At 38.9% G+C, this 25,922-nt stretch overlaps 1 protein-coding gene across 1 annotated transcript in view; it reads right to left on the reverse strand.

The window, feature by feature from the left end:
• Window positions 1-25,922, reverse strand: part of LOC122808663 (CD209 antigen-like protein E) — a gene marked incomplete at its 3' end in the record, with an annotated part of 466,626 nt that overhangs the window by 356,526 nt on the left and 84,178 nt on the right.

Genomic DNA, 25,922 nt, shown 5'->3' on the forward strand with positions numbered 1-25,922 from the left:
GCCACTGCTAAACTGTTAAATCCGCTGTTTTGTCAGTCCCAAAACTAGTTGCCCTAAAGTTAACAAAACAACAAAGACAATCCCACAGAGAAATATTTTCTGGTCTAAAATGTGTTTACCTGAGAGGCTATATTCATTTTCATTGACCATGTAGTCAGATAGACTTGTAGATTAATAAAAAAGGCATTTTTTTTTTTATTGCTAAGACAAAGAGGCAGACAGGCAGATACACACACACACACACACACACACACACACACACACACACACACACACACACACACACACACACACACACACACACACACACACACACACACACACACACACACACACACACACACGCACACACTAACAGACACACTTTAAAGAGTGTGATTGCCACTGTGTAAGAGTTCTCAATTTGACCTGACTTGCAAGTCTGAAAGGGAAACCTTGTGTAATTTCTGTCCTGGTAGAGCGAGTTGCAAAACATGGACATTGAATGGCTGAAAAAATGAACTAATAAAGAGATGGCCATTACTCAGAATACTCCTTTTTCCCTGAGGTATGGTGATCTCAGTGTTAATATATGTATGCCCGGGTGGGGGTGATGGGGTGGGGTTGGTGGTTAGTTTGCCCTCTGCAAAAGAAAAATAAGTTTAAAGAGAGACATTCAAGATCTGCTCTTCTCCTGGACTTACAATGTTTTTGTTCGCTTTTTAGTACTTGGCATTTCGAGTTCTGACATTGTAGGGTTGGGAGGGTGGCCTAATGGTTAAGGTGTTTGTCTTACAAAGACAAGGTGCAGGGTTTGAGTCTCATAAGGGATAATTGGCTAGGCTTAAAATGGCTTGCAAGGACAGTTAGCCTAGTACTTATCTATGAATCTATGAATAATGGGGAGCTGCCTGAAAGCAGTATATCAGAATCACAATGCCTTGTAAATCAAAGACAGACTGATAACTCTTACATGCCAAAAAAAAATTAGAAAACCAATGATCACAAATGTAAAAAAGAAAATATCTTACATTTGTGGTCACCAAAAAAAAATGCTAAACACTTTTCTCTTAATTTGGTGGCTTCACCCCTCCCCACCATATTCCCTGATGCAGGGGCTGTGCCCCCACACTACCATAAGTTAAATAAATAAACTAGCTATAAGGTAACACACATTATAATACTGTTGACTTCCATGTGCCAATCAAAATACAGAACATGTGTGTGTGTGTGTGTGTGTGTGTGTGTGTGTGTGTGTGTGTGTGTAATGTGGTGTCTTTTGACCACCTCTAGGCACACATTAGGTAAACGTATTGATGTGACATGTATTTTCCTGTTTCTATTACTTTTACTTCACTGGACAAACCACATGAAACTCAAATCTTTGACTTTCCCAGAGCACAAAAAAGTTGCTTTTACACATGAAGTCATCACTTTACTGAAGTAAACATCACATTCACATAAATGTTGGATTAATCAAAAAGAGAAAAACGAGCAGGCAACGGATCCTTCGACACTTTTATTAAAGTTAGCGATTTCACTGAAACAAGTGAATCAGCTTCTTCAGACTGAGTAAAAAACTCAGTCTCCCAGTTTAAACACTCACACTAAACTCTGAGCCAATAAGCAACTATTCACAAACATAATGTCATCATTCAGTTTCTTAATTAAAGCAATATTGCCGATATTTGTAAAATAAGTTAATTTATATGAAACATCAAAAGTCGCTTTAAATAAGGAAATGAATAAACCTTAAAAACTTGCTCCATATGTTCACTGTTAGCCAAACCCTTCCAGAAACCAGTACTCTAAAACAAAACTTATTCATTTAAAACAATATAATGAATATTGCTACCCATATTGTACGAATGCATATAAAACTATATACAAAAAACTATTGAGTTATACACCATAACTATCTTAAACCTACCTAAACATATATTATTAAACTATAAAATAACCTTAATGAAAAACTATAATCGTTTAGGTTGTACTAAAATCCAATATTATTATATTTTTTCTAGTGCTTAACACATATTGTATTTACGAGAATCAAGACCAGAAAAATTTGAATTAATACAATGTAAGTAACCAACTTCATAAACTCAAACATGTTTTTATGCATAATCAAAAACTCCGTGAAAATGAGGTTTAATGCCCATTCCTACCTAGTAAGGGCCTTCAATTTTAATAAACATTTAATGGATAAAGCCTCATTTAACCCCAGAAAAATATGCGCTACTGTTCGAATCTGCCATTCCAACTCTGCCTCCTCCAATTTAGATTCCCAAGGCCCTCCCCTCTGTTTAAACTCCATTTGTTGCAACACCACAAACAAAAATCTGTGGGTAGGAAAAGCTGAGGTATGCCTAGCCAGAGCAATGGTGTTAATTTTGTTATTAATACTATATTCATAGGTTCATAGGTAGATACTAGGCTATCTGCCCTAGGGCATTTATAAGCCTAGCCAGAGTGTATTTGGCTTCCGCCTCCCTATTAGATTAGCCTACTGTGCCTCTGTAAAGTAGGTCACAGAAGGTACTCTTTTAAGATTAGTTTACTGTGCCTCTTTCTAGCAGGGAGACAAAAGAGATCCCAGGGGTGAATTTGCAATTTCCCATCCACGCGTCCAGATTTCACTTGAAGAGGGTCAGCGAGGGGCTATGTCTAACATGAATTGGGATTCTATTCCAGAGTGAGGGGAGCCTCTAGGAAATGAATCTGTCCCTCCAGCATGTCCTATTTATTTTTGTGCTGAGGTTTAGATCCCTGGAGCATGTAGCTCTAAGGGACTTGAATTTTTTGAGGTGGAGCATGTCCATTAATTCTGGGTTTGATATGGCTTTGTAAGTCAGGCATAGATCGCCTCTGAGTAGGCGGTAAGCAACTGAGTAGAGCTGGAGTTTCTTTAGTCGAGCTGCATAGGACATCTGTTTGCAGCCCATGATCCTCTTGGTGAGGTACTTTTGGGGTCTCTCCAGTTGCTGCAGGTGTCGGGTAAGGTACATCCCAAAAGGGGCATTGCATTCAATTATGGGCCAGATGAGTGACGAGTAGAGGGGCACAATGACCTCTCTTGATCTAGATGCGAACCCTTTCGTGATAAGGTGGGCTATATAGAAGGTCTTTCTAACCACTTTGGCAATGAGATTATCAAAGGAGAGATTACTATCTACGTTGGTCCCCAAATCTCTAATTATTTCTTCTGTACTTAATGGATTACCACCTATGTGGTAATTTGTGGGCACCTTGTTTTTCCCAAAGGGGATGACTATGCACTTTTTAGCATTTAGCTTGAGGCCGTGGCTCTGGCACCAAGCATCCGTCTCTGTGAGACCCTTTTGGAGGATGCTTGTGTCAGCTGGAGATTCGATTATGGCCCCCAGTTTGCAGTCATCTGCGTACGTTGTCAGCCATAATCCCCCCGTGTTAGCCTGAACCTCAGAGAAGTATATACCGAACAAGAGAGATCCCAGAAGTGAGCCCTGTGGGATGCCACTTGTTACTGGTTTGGATTCGGACATGGCACCTGCGATTCTGACCATGTGGGTTCTGTCTCTGAGCCAGTTTGCAACCCATCTTGTGATACAGGGGTTGATATTTAAGCTGGTAAGCTTATTTATGATGCCCGACTGGGGTATTGTGTCGATGGCTTTTGCGAGGTTCAGGTAGGCTGTGTGGACTACCTTGCCCTCATCTATGGCTTTGGTAACTGTTTCAAAGAAATCAACTAGGTTTAAGAGGCAAGATCTGCCCTTAACAAAGCCAAATTGGGTAGGGTACAGTGTCTGGAGGCTCCCAATGTCTTTGTTTATGAGTTCCATGATAATACGCTCCATAGCTTTACAGACCAGACTAGTCAGGCTTATGGGGCGATAGTTTCTGGGATCCGTTGTGGCACCACCTTTGTGGAGTGGGACCACTGTAGCTGTACGCCATTCTTTGGGTACATATCCTGTAGTAAGGCTAAGTTTGAACAGTGACTTAATGTGAGGGTTCAGTTCTTCTTGGAGCTCATGTAAGACACAGCCTGGGACACCGTCCGGTCCCATAGATGCTGTGTTTTTTGCTTTGGAGAGGGCAGCTTTCACCTGTGCATCTGTGATGTCAGGGAGGTTACATTCAGTTGGGATAGGCATTTTCTCTTTTGGGGGGAAGGGGGGGAGAAGTTTGCACTTAATCTGTCTGCCAGGATGTTGGCTCTGTCTGTAGGTTCGGTATATTTTGTACCGTTATGCAACAATTCAGAGCATATCTGGGAGTTTCCACCCATGTTCCTGACATAACTAAAGAAGGCCTTGTGATTATCTTTAGTGTCTAGGGCAATTTTTCTTTCAAAACTGGCCTTTGATGATTTTATGAGGGATCGAAGTTTCTTGCTGATACTGATCAGAGATGCCTTCCCTTTTTGGGATTTTGCTCTGTCATGTAGTAGCTTCCTCCTTCTGTTGTATAGCTTATTTATGGCCGGGGTCCACCAGACCGGTCTCCTGTTTTTGGAGGAGTGAGTCTTGGTTTTATTTGGGATAGCACGATCCATGCATTCCTGCAGGTGCTCATAGAATGCATTTGTAAAGGATTCTGAAGATTAGGCTGTATTATCCTCTGGCCCAGGGGCTTTGAAGGATTCCACCTCAGTCTTGAGAAGCGCAAAGTTGGCTTTTGAGAAATTCTTTACAGTGATTTCCTTGGCTGGGGGTGGGGATGGGATATGGATGTCCAGGGAAATTTGTTTATGGTCTGATCTTACCAATGAGGGGTTTACCTCTGGTGTGGAAATAGAGTCCCCATGTTGGTGATGACCAGGTCCAATATGTTGTTCCTTCTTGTGGGAATGGTGACCAGTTGTTCCATTACGTTAGCATTTATAAATTCAAGGAACCATTGGGCGAGGGTGTTTGGGCTTGAGTAGTTTTCCCAGTCAATGTTTGGGTAGTTGAAGTCACCCAATAACATAGTGTTTGGAGAGACCTTCATATTCTCCAGTGTTCTCAGGAATGCCAAGTGGGGTTCCTGTAATAGGGAGGGTGTTCTGTAGCAGGCTACAACCTGAAAGGCAGTTTTGCCCACTGTTGGTTGCACATGGATGGTTTCCGATGCTTCTTGCAGTGCCACTAACCTGGAGGTGTAGGTATCTGATGAATATAGCTACTCCCCCTCCATTTGTGCTTCGGTCCGAGTTTTGGGGATGAAACGCATGGTATGAGTTATAACCTGGTAGTACTGGGGTGCTCTTAGGAGCCATGAACCAGGTTTCTCTTACTGCAAAGACATCAATTTTCTCCATACTGAGGAGAGCCTCGAGTGCGTGCATCTTGAGGTTTAGACTTCTGGCATTGAATAGAATTACCTTTAGTTTTTTTATCCTTGGGTTGTCTATGGAGGTGGATTTGTCCTTTGAGCCTTGCCTAAAAAAGGCACTATGGGGGTGGCAAGAGCCTTGGCCAGTATACGAAAGCCTAAGGGTGACAGGTGCAAGCCATCCCTAGTGAAGCAACGTGGCTTGTCAAGCATGTCATCCCAGGCTGACAGACACTGGATCCCCTTTGAATGACACCAATACTTTAGCCAATTGTTGAAACTGATCATTTTGTCTTTATACTGTGGCATCATTCTTGGTGAGGGCAAGATGCTACTCAAGGTCAGGGTCATACCAGCCTTGGCTACATGGTCAGAGATTTCCTCTATGTCTCTTTTCATGTAGTCCAGGGGGGTACTTCTCAGGTCATTCACACCAGCATGGACAATGACGGAGTCATACTTGTACTTGCTTTGGAGTGACCTGAGTGCTTGCATTATGTGGCGGATCCTGGCACCCGACAGGCAGCTTACAGTGACTGTCTCCTTGTTCAGTCTGATGAGCAGGACGTCAGTGTGCTGGACAATAGAGTCCCCTATAACAAGTGTATTTGGTGTGTTGTTTGGCCTTAAGGGCTGTGACTGTGAGGCACACTGATTTTGTAAGATATGTGATTCGTGGGTATTGTTGAGGGTGGCTGTTGATTGGATATCTGCTTAGGAGGTCTTTGCTGTTTAGGCAGATTTTTATTTAGAGCATCCGAGTATGTTTTTGTGTGTTTATGTGTTGGGTATGCAGATGCAATAGGTCTGGGTGAGACTGGATTTGGGGTGTGGGTGGTTACCTTTTCCTCCTGACTGATTGTGCCAGTCTTGGGTTGAGAGAGCTCTGCCTCCAGTTTGGCTGTGTAATTGCATCTCTCACATGTATTAGAGTTTGTTGGAAGGGGGAGAGGGTTGTCTGTGTACATAAGGCAATTGTAACATTACCTCAATATTCTCAGATCCACCAGCTGGACTGGAGAGTAACCTTGAAACTGACCCTTGGACATACCAGATTAGTATAGGGAACTGTTTTTTTACTGATCAGATTAGGGAAGGGAACTGATTTTTCACTTGATCAGGAAGGACCAGTCGGGAGCCTAATACTTATGAGAAGTCAAGGAGGGTGTAGTGCTTTAGTTAGTCAGTGTTTCCTTATAAGAGCTGAGCAAGTGCAGGGCTTTAGAAAGAGAATAGAGTGATTACTTTGAGAGTTTGAACAGTTCTAAGGGAAAAAGTGAAGAACAGACTTTGTGGAGCCTGGAATAGTTTAAAGCTGTTTAGGCGGCGCTGCCCGACTCTGCTCAGTGCGCAAAACGAGAGTTGTAGAGTTTTAAGAGAGAGAAATGAAGGAGTTTAAAATTGACCCAAAATGGCCAATAAAACTACAGCTTCTAAGTAGTAACCACTCCTCCAGGGACAGGCAGGCTGTTCAGTGTTAACCACTCTCACTGGTGAACACAGAGACTTCCCTTTAGCCCAAGCAAGCACTGGCCTTCTAGAAACTTCCAAACAGTTCAGAACAGCAAATCTGTAACTGAACTTTCTTAACTTTCAGAAAGTGGGAAAAATGCAAGTTTTTTTTTTTTTTTTTTTTTTTTTTTGTAGTTTAAAAGTAGCAGAGATACACAAGCAGCAAAATAATCACAACAGTGCAATAAATGACCCCACACTTGAGTGCTATGCCAAAATTAGGTAAAATGCAGTTTTTAGAGAAAAATAAGTGCAACACAGGAAATGCAGTAAACAGGCTCTAGATGTGCTCCAAGTACTGTTACTGTTACAGATATAAACGTTAGCAAGCCAGAAAATGCCAAAAATAGGTGGCAAAACAGTAGAACTTAACAAAAAATCTGAAGAAAATACTTAAAATCACAAAAGTGGCTCCTTTTCTTCTCTCAGCGTTTTCTCCCCTTGGTAGGTGCTTCAGCAACAACTAGCAAGCCTGAAAAGATGCCAAAACCATGAGGCAGCCGGGTTTTAAGAGAGACAGATCAAGGAGTTTAGAACTGACCCAAAATGGCCAATAAAACTACAGCTTCTAGGTAGTAACCACTCCTCCAGGGACAGGCAGGCTGTTCAGTGTTAACCACTCCCACTGGTGAACACAGAGACTTCCCTTTAGCCCAAGCAAGCACTGGCCTTCTAGAAACTTCCAAACAGTTCAGAACAGCAAATCTGTAACTGAACTTTCTTAACTTTCAGAACGTGGGAAAAAAGCAAGATTTTTTTTCTTTTTGTTGTAGTTTAAAGGTAGCATAGATACACAAGCAGCAAAATAATCACAACAGTGCAATAAATGACCCCACACTTGAGTTCTAGGCCAAAACCAGGTAAAATGCAGTTTTTAGAGAAAAAAATGATTTTAAATTAAGTGCAACACAGGAAATGCAGTAAACAAGCTCTAGATGTGTTCCAAGTACTGTTACTGTTGCAGATATAAACTTTAGCAAGCCGGAAAATGCCAAAAAGTAGGTGGCAAAGCAGTAAAACTTAACAAAAAATGAGAAGAAAATACTTAAAATCACAAAAGTGGCTCCTTTTCTTCTCTCAGCATTTTCTCCCCTTGGTAGGTGCTTCAGCAACAACTAGCAAGCCTGAAAAGATGCCAAAACCACGAGGCAGCCAGGTTTTAAGAGAGACAGATCAAGGAGTTTAGAATTGCCCCAAAATGGCCAATAAAACTACAGCTTCTAAGTAGTAACCACTCCTCCAGGGACAGGCTGTTCAGTGTTAACCACTCCCACTGGTGAACACAGAGACTTCACTTTAGCCCAAGCAAGCACTGGCCTTCTAGAAACTTCCAAACCGTTCAGAACAGCAAATCTGTAACTGAACTTTCTTAACTTTCAGAAAGTGGGAAAAAAGCAAGATTTTTTTTTTTTTTGTAGTTTAAAGGTAGCAAGATTTTTTTTTTCTTTTTGTTGTAGTTTAAAGGTAGCAGAGATACACAAGCAGCAAAATAATCACAACAGTGCAATAAATGACCCCACACTTGAGAGCTAGGCCAAAATCAGGTAAAATGCAGATTTTAGAGAAAAAAACGATTTTAAATTAAGTGCAACACAGGAAATGCAGTAAACAGGCTCTAGATGTGTTCCAAGTACTGTTACTGTTACAGATATAAACTTTAGCAAGCTGGAAAATGCCAAAAAGTAGGTGGCAAAGCAGTAAAACTTAACAAAAAATCAGAAGAAAATACTTAAAATCCTAAAAGTGGCTCCTTTTCTTCTCTCAGCGTTTTCTCCCCTTGGTAGGTGCTTCAGCAACAACTAGCAAGCCTGAAAAGACATCAAAACCATGAGACAGCTGGGTTTTAAGAGAGACAGATCAAGGAGTTTAGAACTGACCCAAAATGGCCAATAAAACTACAGCTTCTAGGTAGTAACCACTCCTCCAGGGACAGGCAGGCTGTTCAGTGTTAACCACTCCCACTGGTGAACACAGAGACTTCCCTTTAGCCCAAGTAAGCACTGGCCTTCTAGAAACTTCCAAACAGTTCATATTGATGCTCATAAATCCTTAGTTTTACTTTCCTCTCAGTTTTTCCGATATAAAATGCCTCACATTGATCACATGTAGCTACATAAACTACCTCCTGTGAATCACAATTGTGCCTACCATATATATGATATTCTCTATCTCTGATTTTTACTTTGTCTGTTGTTTTTTTATACTTGCATTGGTGGCATCTCCCACAATTAGTCATTCCCAACTTCATTTTAGAATTTCTTTTGAACCTCTCAACTAGACATTTCAAGTTCAAACTCCTTCTAAAAGTCAATTGAGGGTTGAACTTAAAGAATTTCTATTATCTGAAATGAATGCCCAGTTTTTATTAATAATCTCACTGGTAAGACAAAAATCTAGTGAATAAGTCACTAAAAATCTAATAAATTGGTCAGAAGCATGTACACTTCTAGAACCAGGGGACAATTCACCATGTGGCAAAGTAGAAACTATGTTATAATCTTTATGCTCCAAGGGGATAAAATGGCTTGATAATCTTTTACCAATAACTTCCTCAAAGATTAATTCAATAAAGGCTCTTGGGTAACTTCTCTTACAAAACATAATTTTGAATAGTTCACATTCTGTTACGAAATCATCAAAATCAGAAACCATTCTAGCTGCCCTCACCGCTTGTCCCTTTACTACTGCTGTTTTTTGGTGCAAAGGGTGGCAGCTAGTAAAATGTAAGAATTAATTAGAATAGGTTGGCTTACGGTAAATGGTAGTTCTAAATTGATGATTAAGGTGATCCTTACTCAAGTGTATGTCTAAAAAATCAATCTGCTCAATTCCCACTTGAAATGTGAAGTCCAAAAAATGTGTGAAAGATTTGATTTCAGTTATAAATGACTGAATTAAAGCCACTTCACTATTCCATAAAAAGAACATGTAATATTGGTACCTGGTATACCAGACAACATGTTCCTTAAACATTTAAACATCTGATGATTAAATAAGAAGGACCTTTCCCAGTATGTCATTACACTATTTGCAAAGCTACTGCCGCATAAAGCACCCATGGCCACCCCACTTTTTTGTAAAAATAGTTTGTTGTTAAAGTAAAGAAAATTATTAGCTAGGACTATTTCTAAAAGTGTTTCAATGACATTAATCTTTTGGTTGTCTATACCCTTGAGGTGGAGAAACTATCTAACCCATTCAGTGCCGAGTTGTTGAGGTATGACAGTGTATAGATCCTTAATGTCTACCGTGAAGAAGAGTAAATTCTCATTAAATTCTAAATTATTTATAGACTCAAGAAAATGCCATGAATCATGACATATTTGATGTTCTGATTTCAACACTGGTTTCAATTTAGACTCAATGTACTTAGCACATGCATAAGAAATGGAGCCCCTACCATCCACAATAGGTCTAAAAGGTGGATTAAACACATTTATATGGATTTTGGGGGCTCCAAAAAGTACTGGAATCACTGGTGCAGGCATGGTTAAGTAATGGAGTGTGTCTACATCAATATTCCCTTCCAAAAACAAGTCCAAAAGGGTAGTGTTAATCTTCCTATAAGCTTCATTAACCTGATTAAGGCCAACTTTTTCATATACTGCACCGTTCAACACTGTGTGCATCCTACTTATATAATCATGTTGATCCATGAAGACTAGTCCTCCACCCTTATCAGGTTTCATGACTCGTACTTGACAAATATTCAATAAGCCTATAAAATCAATTTCTTCAGGAGAAATGTTTTTACGATTATTCATATTGTGGCTGTTATTAACAAACATCCTCCTAAAGTCAATTTCACATGCTTTCTCAAAGTGGATCAAGGTTTCATTTAAAGGCGGGTTAAAGAGGCTTGAGACCCTCAAACTGTCTGTAAGTGTTGAATTGGCTCCCATCAACAACCCTAAATTCAACTTACGAACAAACCAACTTCAGGTCAATGATTAGTTTAACCAAGTTAGCCCTCCTATCGAGCACAAAGGTTAAACCTTTTGAAAAAAAAATCAACCATGTCCTTTTCCACATTTAAAGAACTAAAACTGAAGATTTTAAAATCCCCTTTGGAGCTAATAAGGATGTTAGGAAGCTCCGATGTTATCTCCTCCTCTGGTTGTGACATTTTCTGTTTTGCCCTTGCCTCCTGTTGTTTGTCTGTCCATTCGGGTGGTGTTGTAAACCACTGGACACCTGAAAATCCTGCTGGTGGTTATCATTTACCTATGTGCCTGTATCTTGTGCTGATTGTTAGGGGACATAGGGGTTGTTTCTAATACACTCACTACGGCGAATGGGTTGTGCTGAATCAGTAGTTCCCTCATTTTCCAAGTCATTAGTATTGTTAGACTGATCCATATGACTTTGCTGGGCATCATTATTACCACCAAAATGGGAAGACATAACAGGAGGGGGGCTGGATAAGCAAGACCTTGGGAATAATCTTTAAGGTCTCTCAAAATCTTTTTCCTTTTGACCTCAATGTATTTTCCCAAACTAGCTTCAATGCTGTTGAAAATCCGTGCATATTCAAACCTGTATCTGTCATAATCATTGGCGTTCATAATTGCTTATTCTAAAACATCCAACTCGCTTCTGAAGGATGTAATTTGAACCTTATAATTGTTAATTAATAAACCGAGGAATTCAAGCCCTTGTTTGTCAAAAAGGGCCATCAATTCTAAATGGAAAGGAGATCTGTTGACAAGCCCTACGGGATATTGCCACTGGCGCAAACCCTTGGGTATGATTTTTTTATTAATGCAGTCCTCTTGGTAGGAAATTTCTAGTTGGACTTTCCTACATTTAAATAGCTTCTGGTCAAATTCATTTAAATGGTTCACAATCGAATTGTGATTATGAGAGCCATTATTGTCATTAGTAGCTTCTGTTGATACATTAGTGTTATTAAAAAAGAAACATTTCTCAAAAAGGAATCCATAGTTGGAATGTCACTCACCCTAAGGGTGCTGCCCAATGTCCGTTGGCCATCGACTGCATTTCCAAAAGCCCTCGAACTACCGGCTGCATTACCTAGATTCAGAGTTACTCTTACATGGTTAGCAGTAGCATCCAATGGCAAAGAAGGCTGTATTGGCAGCTCACCTTGATGTGTGTTAACATGGGAGCTAAATGTTCCAATGCCTCTTGGAGTTGCCTGCACATTGTTGGCTTCCATTCGTTGTGTTAGGGAACTACCGGCTGCATTACCTAGATTCAGAGTTACTCTTATAGGGTTAGCAGTAGCATCCAATGGCAAAGAAGGCTGTATCGGCAGCTCACCCTGATGTGTGTTAACATGGGAGCTAAATGTTCCACTGCCTCTTGTAGTTGCCTGCACATTGTTGGCTTCCATTTGTTGTGATAGGGAATCCAACTTCTTCATAAGTTACTGTACAAGCAGAGTGACATCTCCCGCAGCATTCACATCCAAGGCAGTGTGCGATGAATTATTTGAACCTATATCCTGGGAGAACAGAGGTAGCGAAGGTGAAACCGAGCCGCTCCACATAAAGACAACAACAAAAACTTACTACTGCCAAACCTAAATGATTATAGTTTTTTGTTAAGGTTATTTTATAGTTTAATAGTATATGTTTAGGTAGGTTTAAGATAGTTATGGTGTATAACTCACTAGTTTTTTGTATATAGTTTTATATGCATTCGTACAATATGGGTAGCAATATTCATTATATTGTTTTAAATGAATAAGATTTAGTGTTTTAGAGTGTTGGTTTCTGGAAGGGTTTGGTTAGCAGTGAAAATATGGAGCAAGTTTTTAAGGTTTATTCATTTCCTTATTTAAAGCGACTTTTGATGTTTTATATAAATTAACTTATTTTACAAATATCTGCAATATTGCTTTAATTAAGAAACTGAATGTTGACATCATGTTTGTAAATACTTGCTTATTGGCTCTGAGTTTAGTGTGAGTGTTTAAACTGGGAGATAGTGAGTTTTTTACTCAGTCTGAAGTAGCTGATTCACTTGTTTCAGTGAAAGCGCTAACTTTAATAAAAGTGTCGAAGGATCCATTGCCTGCTCGTTTTTCTCTTTTTGTTTAGTTTGGCAGTAGTTCTTTTTTTTTTTTTTTAATGTTGGATTAATCCTTGAACTGCCTTCAGATAAATGGTAATTTTTAAAGTTAAAACAATCCCAATGCAGAGTAGCACACAAACGGAGACGGGAACAAGCGTAACAAAAATATAAGAATATAGTCCAAACACCATAAACGCTGTTCCCTATGGCAATAGAACGGAAGTGAAACTCCAGCAAGTAAAGTTAACAGAATTCGTCGCACCAAACAATCCTTTAAGCTTCAATAAAACTTTTATTCACATAAAACAAAGTGAGCGCTTTCGCCAAAAGGCTTCTTCAGACTTTTAACACAATACATAGTTCTTCAATCATTTAAATAGCCCTCCATTAATTGTGATTGGTTGCAAAGTCTGCATTTAAAATACAGTGCTATTTAAAGTGCTAAATACACAGTTATATATTTCTTTTTAAAATATAATAAAAGAACATCCATAAACATACACAAAAACATGAATACAAAGAATAAGACAAAACAACCATAAAAAGCATTATGAAACAGATATTATAAATGCTCAAGTACGTATGATTATACTAGTTATATATTAAAGACGTTATGTATACTAACATCTGTATGAAAAAGTCATATACCCTGAAAGAGTATAATAAGTATACTATACAAATACACATAACTGTACCAGCCATGTATAAAAAGCATATATAAAAAGCACTAACTGTGCTTTAACTATGTTAAAAGTCTGAAGAAGCCTTTTGGCGAAAGCGCTCACTTTGTTTTATGTGAATAAAAGTTTTATTGAAGCTTAAAGGATTGTTTGGTGTGACGAATTCTGTTAACTTTACTTGCTGGAGTTTCACTTCCGTTCTATTGCCATAGGGAACAGCGTTTATGGTGTTTGGACTAAATTTTTAAAGTTAAATAATAGCACTCTATTAGTTCACTAAAGTTCAATATCTCACAGTTCCTATCAATGTCATATATATATATATATATATATATATATATATATATATATATATATATATATATATATATATATATATATATATATATATATATATATATATCTCAGATGCATAGGACTTTGTTGTCTCTCTCTCCCTTTCTCTCTCTCTCTCTCTCTCTGTCTCTCTCTCTCTATCTCTCTCGCTGTCTCTCCCCCTCTCTAACCTTGCTTCAGGTTATCCTCCCTCACGTGTCCTGGCTTTTCTGCTAATCCAGCCCCATAACAGGTTGACAGACTTTTCTCTCTTGGACAGGGTCTTGTATGAGTATCACCATCCCACCAATATAACTCTCTTGGGCAGACTCTTTCCTTTGTACCAGTCTCCCATCTGAATATTACTCTGACTGAATACCCAGATCCTTTGCTAATTCTTCTGCAGTGACAAATAAATATATCTGTTGTTTACAGCTTCCCTTCCCTTCTTTTTTTTTAAAGCGGTAGTAGTCTTTCTTCATTGGTTATTTTGGTTGCACCTATTATGTATCTCTGTACATCACAGATCAATAGGCTCTTTCTAGATCCACCTATGGACCATTTTATTGAATGATAAGTCCTGCAACACCACTTTACCATATAATCTCTCCAGCACAGACATGAAGTTACAAGCTACTTATCTGGTCTGCCAACTCCCATCATGTCCAGCAAACTGAGTAAGTAGTGTAATCTGTACAAGTTCAGGTCACTGACTTCCAGACAATACTCAGAAACCGAATGCCATAGCAACATGGATCTCTCTTCTATCTTGTATATAGAACATTTATGTAAGTATTTAATCATTTGCTTATGGTTTAATTTCTGGAGCCTTACCTTCTTCTTTTAAGGAAGTGCAATTTAAACAAAAATGGCAGCTCATCAGGTAGTATATTTACTTGGTACAGAAGGCTGGGGTTTTATCAATACCAGGTACTTAGGCTGATTTTAGATAAAAGTTTCCTTGCATCTCCACTGGAAAGGGACTTTCCCAGACAGTTTACACTGACAAATAAGGGGATATGCACACATACATTATGGGACTTAGGTGTGTGTGTGTGTGTGTGTGTGTGTGTGTGTGTGTGTGTGTGTGTGTGTGTGTGTGTGTGTGTTTTGATATTTTCATTTAATTTCTTCAAATGTCTGCTTTGCCCTAGCAAACAGAATTGGAACTAGGTAAGTTTGGTGTTTGCTAGTTAGTTTCCTGTTATAGTAACAGTTGTTTGATTCAGTGTAGAGCACAACGTTTGGGGGTTAGGACTGAAAAACTGTGTGGGGGGGTTGAGTATGTTATACATGAAATAGAGTGAGAAAAGAGTGGTTGTAGTTGTATAGACAATGGTGTGCAGTAAATGCATGAGAGGGTCAGAGTTGGTGAGTCATATTAGGCAGTTTTGAAGGGTAGTTTGAGGTGATTTCTAAATATAGGCCATTTACAAAGATGCAGGTGGGGTTGCTGAGTGGGTAATATACTCTATAATTAATGTTGTTGGTTTGCTTTTCAGATGACAGAGGTGGGATCGTTAAAAGCATGAAGGGTGTAAATCGTAGCTTAGGCTGAGGAGTTATTCAAGGAGGCAGAGACTTCAACACAGGTGATGGCAGCACCTTTGGTGAGATGTCAGATTCAGGTTGCAGGAAGCATAAAGAGATGGGGCAGCAGACAGATAGTACTGGTTGAAAGTGAACCAGGAAGTCAGTGGGAGCAGCAAGAAAAGAGGCTAATGAGAATTTGCATCAGAACCACAGCTGTCTGCAAGTAATGGAGCAAATGTGCAATCTGAGTTAGTTTCAAATGGAGCAAGTGTGGATAGGATAGGTGAATCACTGTATGGTTTAGATGAGTTGCACCATAGCAGGCTAAAGGAATTTCTCAGATTTGAAGAACAGGTTCAGGATGTGAGGAGTCAGGTGGGAGAGGTAGGTACTGATGAGGAAGTCAGGTACAGTATGTGAGGAGTCAGGTGGGAAAGGCAGGCACTGATGAGGGAGTAAGTACGTTTGAGACAGTGATCAATGAGGTAGGGAATCAGTTAGGTCAAATTGTGTACGTGAATGGACTACTGTTAGGAGTACAGCCAGGAGAGTTGTTGGCTACCCAATCCTTTTTAGCAAGGGATCAGGGGTCTTTATTACCCCTCATATTACCATGGCAGTTAAGGAAAAGATTTGGAAAAATAAAATGATGTGTCTGATTTGATTGATACAGATGGAGTACAGAGATTGGATGAGGAAGAGGCTCCTGGGACAAAGATTTATTGACTGTTTTAGTGGCATTAGGGAGGAGTTGAAACAAAGCACTGATATCAAAACTTGTAAGTCCAATAACCGACAATAGTTGAGTAAGAAAACCTTTATAATGACAACAAAGCTTTCAGGTTAAAAACCCTTTCTCAATGTATAACAATAGGTATAATGAAGACGCCCATATATACACATAAAACAAATCATATGACCTGCAGCCATTAAATGGGACAGTTGCTCATGGCCAGTATGTAATTTTCTTCACATCTGGTCAATCTGTGGGGGAACTCATATGGCAGAAAAATGTTGGTGTAAGGATGGGAGGCTTGGTCAAGTAACACCAGTGCCACAGGATGATGGCAGACATATAGTTGGTCAGCCCAGTTTCATGGATGGGGGTAATTTTCGACAACAAAGATGAACTTTGTCCTTTGACAGGTAGACAGACATTATCACTCATCCATTAATGTGTCAATGTTGACTACATTACTTCAGGATTTTCTGGATTTGGAATTGGTGGGTGAGTTAGTAGAAGGATCTATGGAGGGGGGTTGCCATTAACTCCAACATGTGGGGGAACAATGTAGTGTGAATCAGAATATGTAATCATTCAAAGGGAAAGAAGAGATGGTGCAGAAGTTAATGGAGAAAGAGGTGGAAGCAGGGAGAATTTGGGGCCCATTTAAGGAGTCAACCTTTCAAAGTTTGTTCAGATCTCCCCTTCAGGTCTACTGCCAATGAAGAAGCCCAGCAAGTTCAGACTGATTCGTCATTTTATCATTTCCTGAAAAAGGATTGTTAATGATAACATTCCAGAGTAAGACAATCAAGTCCAGTATGTTTCAATGGATTATGCAGTAGGGATTATTAAAGAGTTTGAGGATCCTTGGGTTGTGAAGCTCAGCAATGAAGCTACTTTTTGGCTGTTGCCAATTAGGAAATGGTCAGTGGTTTTGGTGATGCGATATGTGTATAGGACGTGTCGAGGCAAAGTTGGTCAGGTCAATCGAGGTTCACTTTGCTGTTCTCAGTGGGGTGGCTAGGCTGGTAGGTTTGGAAGATGTGATGTAAGCTTCTGTCACGAGTAGGATGTTGAAAGGTTGGGGCAGAGTCATTGACCTGAAAGAGGATCCTTGTTTTCTGTTGACTAAACAAATTCTTAGAGTGCTTTTGAAAGGTTTGACTCTTGTGATAGGTAGCTTGTTGGAATACACAGTTTGGTCAGCACAGGTGGTGTTTATGTACATGTTGACTTTTAGAGTAGGAGAGTTGTTAGGATCTCTGTTGAGGAAGCATGTATTATGGATTCAGCAGTGTTGATTTGTTTGCGACATTCAAAATGGATTAACTAGGAAAAGAACATCAGTTAGTCTTTCCTTAAAATATGGAAAGTTGCTGTGTCCAGTAGTGTGGGGCAAACATTTGTAGAATTTGTGGGGAAGAACGGCAAGTGATACTACATTTCGGGCAGTTAATAGTAAGGCAGTTTTGGCAGTGCAGTTTGTGAGAGTGGCGAGAAAGGCTCAGGAGGGTCAAGGTATTGCAGGGTATGTTTTTTCTGACATTCCTTTAGGATCAAGAGAGCATCTGATTTAGGAGAGGAGGGCAAATCAGTTGAAGTAATCAAAACAACAGAGTGTTGGTCATCTACAGCTTTTTTAGCTTATATAAAATAATGGATGTTGGGTAATAGGTTGAGTATGTTTTTGTTTTGTGAGTGGAAATATTGTCATTCTGGGCCATTTTCTGATTTTTTGGCTGTGAGGAGAGCAGTAATAAAGAAATGGAAGAAGCATGTTAGGTCTACTGAAAGGCAGGTGGAGCATTTCATGGCATGGATTTATATGGCAGTAGCTCATGGTTAAGTTTGAAGTGATACAGGCAGGATTGGGGGTTCTCTGCATTTTAGTAATTCACTTGGGGTAATTGTTTAGGTTGGGTAGCAAAAAGGAGGCTGTTAGCCTGGATCATTGGTGACTTGGAGAGGTTAAGACAGAAATGTCCACTGGTAGAGAGTTAAGAGATTGTACTGAGATAAGTGCAGACTGATAAATTTGTGGGTTTGGAAAGAGCTAGGCTTTTTGTCTGTCACAGAGTTGCCAGGACATTAGAAGAGTTAGGTTTGGTTGTGACAGGTCATAAGGATTTTGACAACAAGGTTTTGTTTTAGTATTGGAAGGATGGGATTCATCTGAGCGAGATAGAATTGGATTTGTTTAATGTACATATTGCCCTCATTTTGCAAGATCTGGTAAAGGATTTGTAAGTAAAGGGGAGAACAGTTTCTCATATCAAGCTGGAGGGCAGAGTAAGATGGGTTCACAATGGCATATTTGGTATGATTTATGTCTCAAGGTGTGCATGGACAAATATAGTTTGTGTGCAAACATGTTCATCTGGAGACATCTCGTATAGGCTGTATGGGGGTGCTGAGGGGTGGGGGAATTAGGAGAATTGATGATTAAGAAAAAAGAGGTTAGGGTAAGCTGAATAGGAAAGGTTTAAGTTTGAAGGAGGATTGGTTTGATCACAAGGAATTGAGGTAGGCAGGTGAGGAGTTTTAGGATTTTTAAGTTTGTGTTGGAGAGGGATACAGTCTTTTTTGGTGTGGGTTTGTTTTAATCCATTCCTCCCTATCCCATTTTCAAGATAATGTTTTATTTTAATGAGTGGGCAGAGTAATGGGGGTTCAGCTTGAGCCCTTCTTCTATTTCCCGCTTTTTACCTGCTATGGTGGATTTGGTTAAGTCAGTTTCTGAGATGAGGGATGGTGAGGTGACTCATAAGTTAGATATCAGAAAGAGAAACTCTCCTGTGACTGCCTGAGGTGGTTTCAAAAACTAAGCAAAAGTTCTGTGTAAAAACGGAAACACACCACCACAGGCTATTAAAAACTATGCTTTTCAAAATAAAATGAAAACTTTAATAGTTAAGACTTAAAATAAGATGTAAAGCGATAAAACAAAGCCCTTATTGATTTGTATATGATAAGCGCTTTCAGCTAAAAGTCTTCCTCAGATCATAAAGAATCAAGTTCCACAGGGCTAAAATAAATGAATAAGACAACAATCATGTGGCTAAATCCAAGCCAACACCTTTTTTCAAGGTAAAAAGTTCACAGCCAATCAGAGACCTCGAAAGAAACATACCTTCAAGTTGCCAAATAAAGACAACTTCCTTGAAGAAACAGCACATACCAGGCTAAGGCAGCCTTGTCAACACTAGTCAGTATTAGTGTTACTTCAGTTCTTTCTTCCCCAGTAAATACTTAGGGTTTGTATAACTACTTAGGGCTTGTATAAATGACATCAGTCCTTTTTGAATGAAACTTAACAAAAGATCTAGTGGTTCAAATTCCACTACTGAGCCAGTCATTGATTAATTTCTCTTGGTTCAAACTGTCAAGCAGAAATAAAGGACTAGAGACATAGTGGAAATTGACTTCTTGTGCTGATAAGAAGTAACTCCATTGGGTTTACTGGTTCAGCACCTGGTATTCCCAGGCAGTCTCCCATCCAAGTACTAACCAGGCCCAACCCTGCTTAGCTTCAGAAATCCAACAAGATAGAGTGCATTAGAGGTAGCATGGCCATACAAGCAAAATTTGCTTCTTTGTGAAATAGATATATACCAAGCTAGGACAGCTTATGTGCCATTAGCCTATATTGTTATTCCATTGTTCATTTTCCCATTATTAATGGCAGATGCATATATAGATGTCATCAGTTCCCTTTGGTGAGAACTTGCCAAAAGACATAATTATTCAAAATCTGTTACATAAAGACAAATGTAGAGTCACTGGTTGTTTATCTTAGCATAGACGTTTTGTGCCATAAACCATAAAGGGACTTAAAGCATACTAATATCAGAGAAATCATTTTCATTGCTCCTCAGTGCTTGATACTTCACTTATCTCTGTAGAACATCCTTGTATTGAAAATTATTTTCTCTCAGGTTAAGGCAAACTTCACATTCCTTTGCTAGTAGACCAACTACAGAGTCCTTTGTCCACTTCTCAACATATGGATATGTGCCTTGCCTTTAAAATCAGTTTAAGTGGTACAACTGCATTCAGGCCTGGAGGGTGATCTGCTCGGAGATTGATAATCCAGTTTATCTCACATATTTCAGTCCTGTTGCTTATATCACCATATATGGAACTTTCAAAGACCCTATCAATGGCTTTAAACATGAAGGAGTGTAGGGAATACTGAATGACATGATTTGCCAAAGAATTTTTTCTCATCTTTATGCTGGATATCTCTCTCAGATGGTGCAACACTCTGTCCTTAAATTGTTGATTGGTTTTGCCTACATAATAAGCAGAACACTTTAAGCAGGTGGTTACGTAAAAAATATGTTTACTATTACAGGTACAACTGCATGAAAAATTATATTCCAGTCCTGTAATGGGATGCTTCAGTAGATTGCTAGTGTCTATCACTGGGCAGGCATTGTACCTGTCACATTTAAAACTTAATTTCTTATTGATAGAACCTTTTCTAGAAAAAACATCTTTTGTACATTGCAACCTTTTCAAGTTCTTTTTTATTTTTAAAAATGAATCTTGGCCTCTCTCCCACTGTTTCTTTCAATTTTTCATCTTGTGTCAACACTGGCCAAAACTTCTTGACAATGTTGCATATATGCCTTGAATCATTACTATATGTGAGCATGAGACCAAGGGTTTGCTGTCCTTTGGAACTGTCATTGGATGGCCTCTGTACCTTCCTATTAGAAATATAGGGCTGTCCATTTCCTTTTTTTTTTAGTTTTCTGTTGATTCTGATTTCATTGAGATGTCTTTCATTGCATAGCCTCTCTCCTTTAGATGACATTCCAACCTAACCTTTTTGCATTCATAACCTGTGTCTTTAGTACACATTCTTGAGATGCATGTGGCTTGATTCTCCATTATATTCTTAAAAAAACATGTCCAGGATGCATGCTTTTCCTATGTAAATCATGGCTCCTCCACATTTCTTTCCTATGGATTGATGTCTCTCTGCCTGAAGTCAAGTCCAGTTCTACCTTCACATCTAAGAAATAAATTGTTTCTTTGGAACTATTAACTGTGAGCTTAAGAAAGTCATTGGAGTGGTTCAAATAATCTGTAAATAGCATCAGTTGTGAATTATAGGTTCATAGGTAGGAACTAGGCTATTGGCCCTAGGGCCTATATAAGCCTAGGCAAAAGGCACCCTGCTTACGCTACCCAAGAAAATTATTTTCCTGTGCCATTGTCGAGCAGAGCCACAGAAGTGATCCCCGGGGTGAATTTCCTATCTCCCATCCAGTCATCAAGATTTTTCTTGAAGAGTGCTAATGAGGAACTTTGTTTGATATAGATAGGTAGTTTGTTCCAGAGTATGGGAAGTCTCTGGGACAGGAATCTATCCCTCCAGCATGTTCTGTTTATTGTGGTGACAAGGTTTAGGTCCCTAGAGCGTGTAGCTCATAGGGATTGGGATTTCTTTAAGTGGAGCATGTCTAAAAGCTCTGGGTTTGACATAGCTTTGTGTGTTAGGCAGAGATCGCCTCTGAGTAGGCGATATGCGACCAAGTAAAGCTGCATTTTTTTGAGACGGTCTGCGTAGGGCATCTGTTTGAGGCCAATAATCCTCTTTGTGAGGTATTTCTGCGGCCTTTCCAGTTGTTGTGGATGTCTTGTGAGCTACATACCAAAAGGGGCATTGTACTCTATAATGGGTCTAATGAGTGATGAGTAGAGGGGAACAATGACCTCTTTTTTCCTGGATGAGAAACCTTTTGTGATGAGGTGTGCCATGTAGAAGGATTTCTTGACTACTGTGGTGATGTGATTATCAAAGGAGAGACTACTGTCCACCTGTGTCCCAAAGTCTCTTATCATACTTTCGGTGTTCAGTAGACTAACACCTATGTGGTAGTTCATGGGTTCAGAGTTTTTACCAAAAGGGATGACAAAGCACTTTTTGGCATTGAGCTTGAGGCTATGGCTTTGACACCAGGCATCTGTCTCAGTGAGGCCCTTTTGTAGGATATCCACATTTTTTTGGAGTTTTGATTATGGCTCCTAATTTGTAGTCATCTGTGAACTTCAACACCTTTCCACAATATAAAGATGTTGTCCACAAAATATCCATAGAATATCAAGTGTTCTTTCCAGAGATTTCTATCAGTGAGTACATGCTTTTGCCATTTGTGCTAATGAAAGGTTCAAATAACTGTTCACACAAGTGGTCCCCATGGCTACCCCCCACTGTTGCCAAAAGTATTCATTCCCATAGATAAAAACATTGTTTTCAAGAATAATTTCAAAAGTGTACATATTAAATCAATGTTCATATTCATATCTCTCAGAACCACTTATTCCTGATGGCTGCAATCCCACAGGTATTGGGAATAACTGTGAAGAAGCTGGTGATGTCCATGGTTGCCAACAGCATCTCTGACTAGTCTTCGTTACTGTTCATGATGGAATATAATGGGCTAAGAAAGCTACCTGTGTCCTTCAATACCATAGTAGCTTGTGGTAGCAGTTTCTTCAATTATTCCTCAACATATATGGATAGGGGTTTGTAATCCCTCCCTTACCTGCTACAATGGGGCAAAGTGGTGGGTTTTGTCTATCCTTGTGGATCTTCGGTAAGCCACTTTTGCTCAGTACAGTTGGATTAATAACTTCAAAAAAGTCTTATATTTCCTTGGTTAACTGACCAGTCATCAGCAACTTGAAGAGATCATCTTTTACACTTTGAGACCATTTTATTCAGATCACTTTTACTGATCTGTGTATAGGTTCATGCATCATTCAGCATTTCTTTCATTCGATCCTGATATCATGGGGAGTCCATCAAAACTATGGCTCCTTCCTTATCTGCTGGTTTAATTACTGTGTCTTCTGTATTCCTTACATCATTCAGTGCCTGTCTTTCAAGTGCTGTTAGATTATGGAAGTGTCTAAAACAATCACTTCCTTGTCTCAAGCTTCATACTTCATTTTCAAAGAGACAATTAAATAATTCTACAGCTGGATGAGTGACTGGTACAAAATCACTGTTTCTTGCATGACTTAGTTCTTCCTTGTTCTTTCCTAAAGATATTTTTTAGGATGACATTTCTCCCAAAGTATCTAACATCCATTGCAAACTCACTTAAGTTTGAGCACACTGTTGGTATAAATGTGAGACCTTAGTTTAATAACTGAATTTGGTCTCTATTCACTTCCATCTCAGATATATTTATTACTAGTGTGCTATTACTTAACTCATTATTTTTTTTTTCCTTTTCCTTTCTTGTCTCATGGATCAGGGGTTTCTGTACAAGTTTTGCTTCAAAACAAAAGGTAAATTGTGAACTATGGGTTGATGGGCAGCTCCCTCTTTAGGTCTGGTTCCTGTGGCTAAGACAGTTTCTGTAGACTCTCTACCATTTTTATTATTTGTTTCTATACTTAATGTTATGTTTCTTTCAACATTTAGAGAGGTGGATGGTATATTTGCTGTTTCATCACTCTTGTTCCTATCCAACATTCCTATTGATTGTGCTGCAGCCACTGTTTCTTTAATGGTTGATTGATGCAGCTTGGTTTTATTAGAAGATTGTTTAGATAGAAAGTTTGACCTTTATTTTTGCATGACAGTTTGAACCAAGAGAAATGAATCAAGTCTCAGTAGTTGAATTAGAACCACTAGGTCTTTTGTTAAGTTTCATTCAAAAAGGACTGATGCCATTTATACAAGTGCTATGTAATTATACAAACCCTAAGTATTTACTGGGGAAGAAAGAACTGAAGTAACACTAATACTGACTAGTGTTGACAAGGCTGCCTTAGCCTGGTATGCGCTGTTTCTTCAAGGAAGTTGTCTTTATTTGGCAACTTGGAGGTGTGTTTCCTTTAATGTCTCTGATTGGCTGTGAACTTACTGGTTTGAAAAAAGGTGTTGGTTTGGATTTAGCCACATGATTGGTGGCTTAATCATTTATTTTAGCCCTGTGAAACCTGATTCTTAATGATCTGAGGAAGGCTTTTAGCTGAAAGCGCTTATCACATACAAATCAATAAGGTCTTTGGTTTATATCTTTACGTCATGTTTTAAGTCTTAACTATTAAAGTTTTCATTTTATTTTGAAGAGCATAATTTTTAATAGCGTGTGGTGGCATGTTTCAGTTTTTACACGTAAGTTAGGTGTGGTCAGAATGAGCAGAGGAATGTAACACTGCTTCTATTCAAGAACAAATGATGGTGTACAGTTCTAACACTGCCAACAAAATGTTAATTGCTATGTTTGTGACTGTTTTGCTGCACTCTATGTTTAATTATTCACTGTTTAAGTTATATACTATGTATGCCATGTTTTATGTTTTTAAATTGGTCACAATGGTGTGCTTTATGTCTCAAGGAGTGTATAGACAAAATTTAGCATGTTACTTTTTGGTCTTCGTTTGGTTTACACCTTTATTCATTGTGTGTTTTTTCATTGACTAATGTGGAGAACTGTTATGACAAAGACTTTCTTGCTTCAGTTAATTGTCTGTTATTTCTTTCCTTGCACACTCTAAGGCAGTACTTTCACTTTTCTGGTGTGCCTCTGGTACTTCACTTTCTTGATAACTTTCTTTTACTTCTTTCTTTATCTCAGTTTTTCTTTGCTCTGCTATATTCTCTGTTTCAGTTTACCTTTTTCATTTTTTATTGCTGTTTTAGCCAATTCAAAGTTCCTGCAAATGTTTTTAAAGGCTAGCACTTTGAAAGACATCCATTCTTTAGAACACTCTTTATATTATTGTATTATTATGGGCTATGACCACATGCTAGTTCTTGCTCCATTGCATATTATTTTATATGATTCACAAAGGAGTTTGTATGCTAATATACTGTGCACTATCACTACTGTGCAGTGCATGATATTTTGTAGGATCATACATAGTTGATAGGCATGAAATGAAACAGACCATTGGATAGCCAAGCTCAGTTTCCCTCAGGGCATTACCTGGTAAGTTGACTTGCTCTGGGTCACACAGTATGCAAATGGAAGTTAAGGGAAGCAAACCGTGGACTTCAGGAAGGAACTCATTAACATCTTGTATCCTTGATCCCCCATTGGAATGATAAAACCTTTTCTCTTACTCCTGTTATCTATTCCCAATTTATATGGTGCTTAATGTATTTTAGCACAGGGACTAAAAAGAAATATAATTTGTAGATGAGTGATGGAGACAGATGACTAAGTTCAACAGTTAATGACACTAGCGTATTTAAATTTTTGTGCTTCAGTTTAACAGATAAAATAAAAGTTGTAGTTCAACACTTAGAGCCATTATAAAAAGACATAAGATAATAGTTAACATAATGCACTTTTGGGTTCAACTCTTTATATGGGTTTTATTACTTTATCGCCTTAATTTATATATTTAGCTTATATTTTGTTACCTTTTCAAGTATAATGTTTCCTTTCCCTTAGGATGCACAGCAGTGCTACAATGTGGTGTTTTCTGAATAATGTTACAATATTCTGTTCCTTGGACTGGAAATTCCAGTTAAAAATTCTGATAAACCTACTGACTTAACTGAATCTGAATGTGGTACTGCTCAATGCTAGAGGTCTTAACACTCCCTGCAAGCCTTCCCCTCCCTGGAGAGTGCAGACAACTGTGTAGTAACAAAGACATGGTTTAAAGTTGCTGAGAGTACCCCAGCAATGCAAGGTTATAATGCCTTTCATACCTTTAGACCAGCTACTGTACAGGAGGAAACTAAAGGTGGAGGAGTCTCAGTCTATATTAAGACTAATCTCACATCCAGACTAGTTGAAGTGTATGACGCACAGGAACTCATATGTGTGCAACTCACCATAAACAGTGTCATCTAC

Source organism: Protopterus annectens, chromosome 8.part0 (assembly GCF_019279795.1).
Source record: "Protopterus annectens isolate FY-2018-M chromosome 8.part0, PAN1.0, whole genome shotgun sequence".
NCBI lineage: Eukaryota > Metazoa > Chordata > Ceratodontiformes > Protopteridae > Protopterus > Protopterus annectens.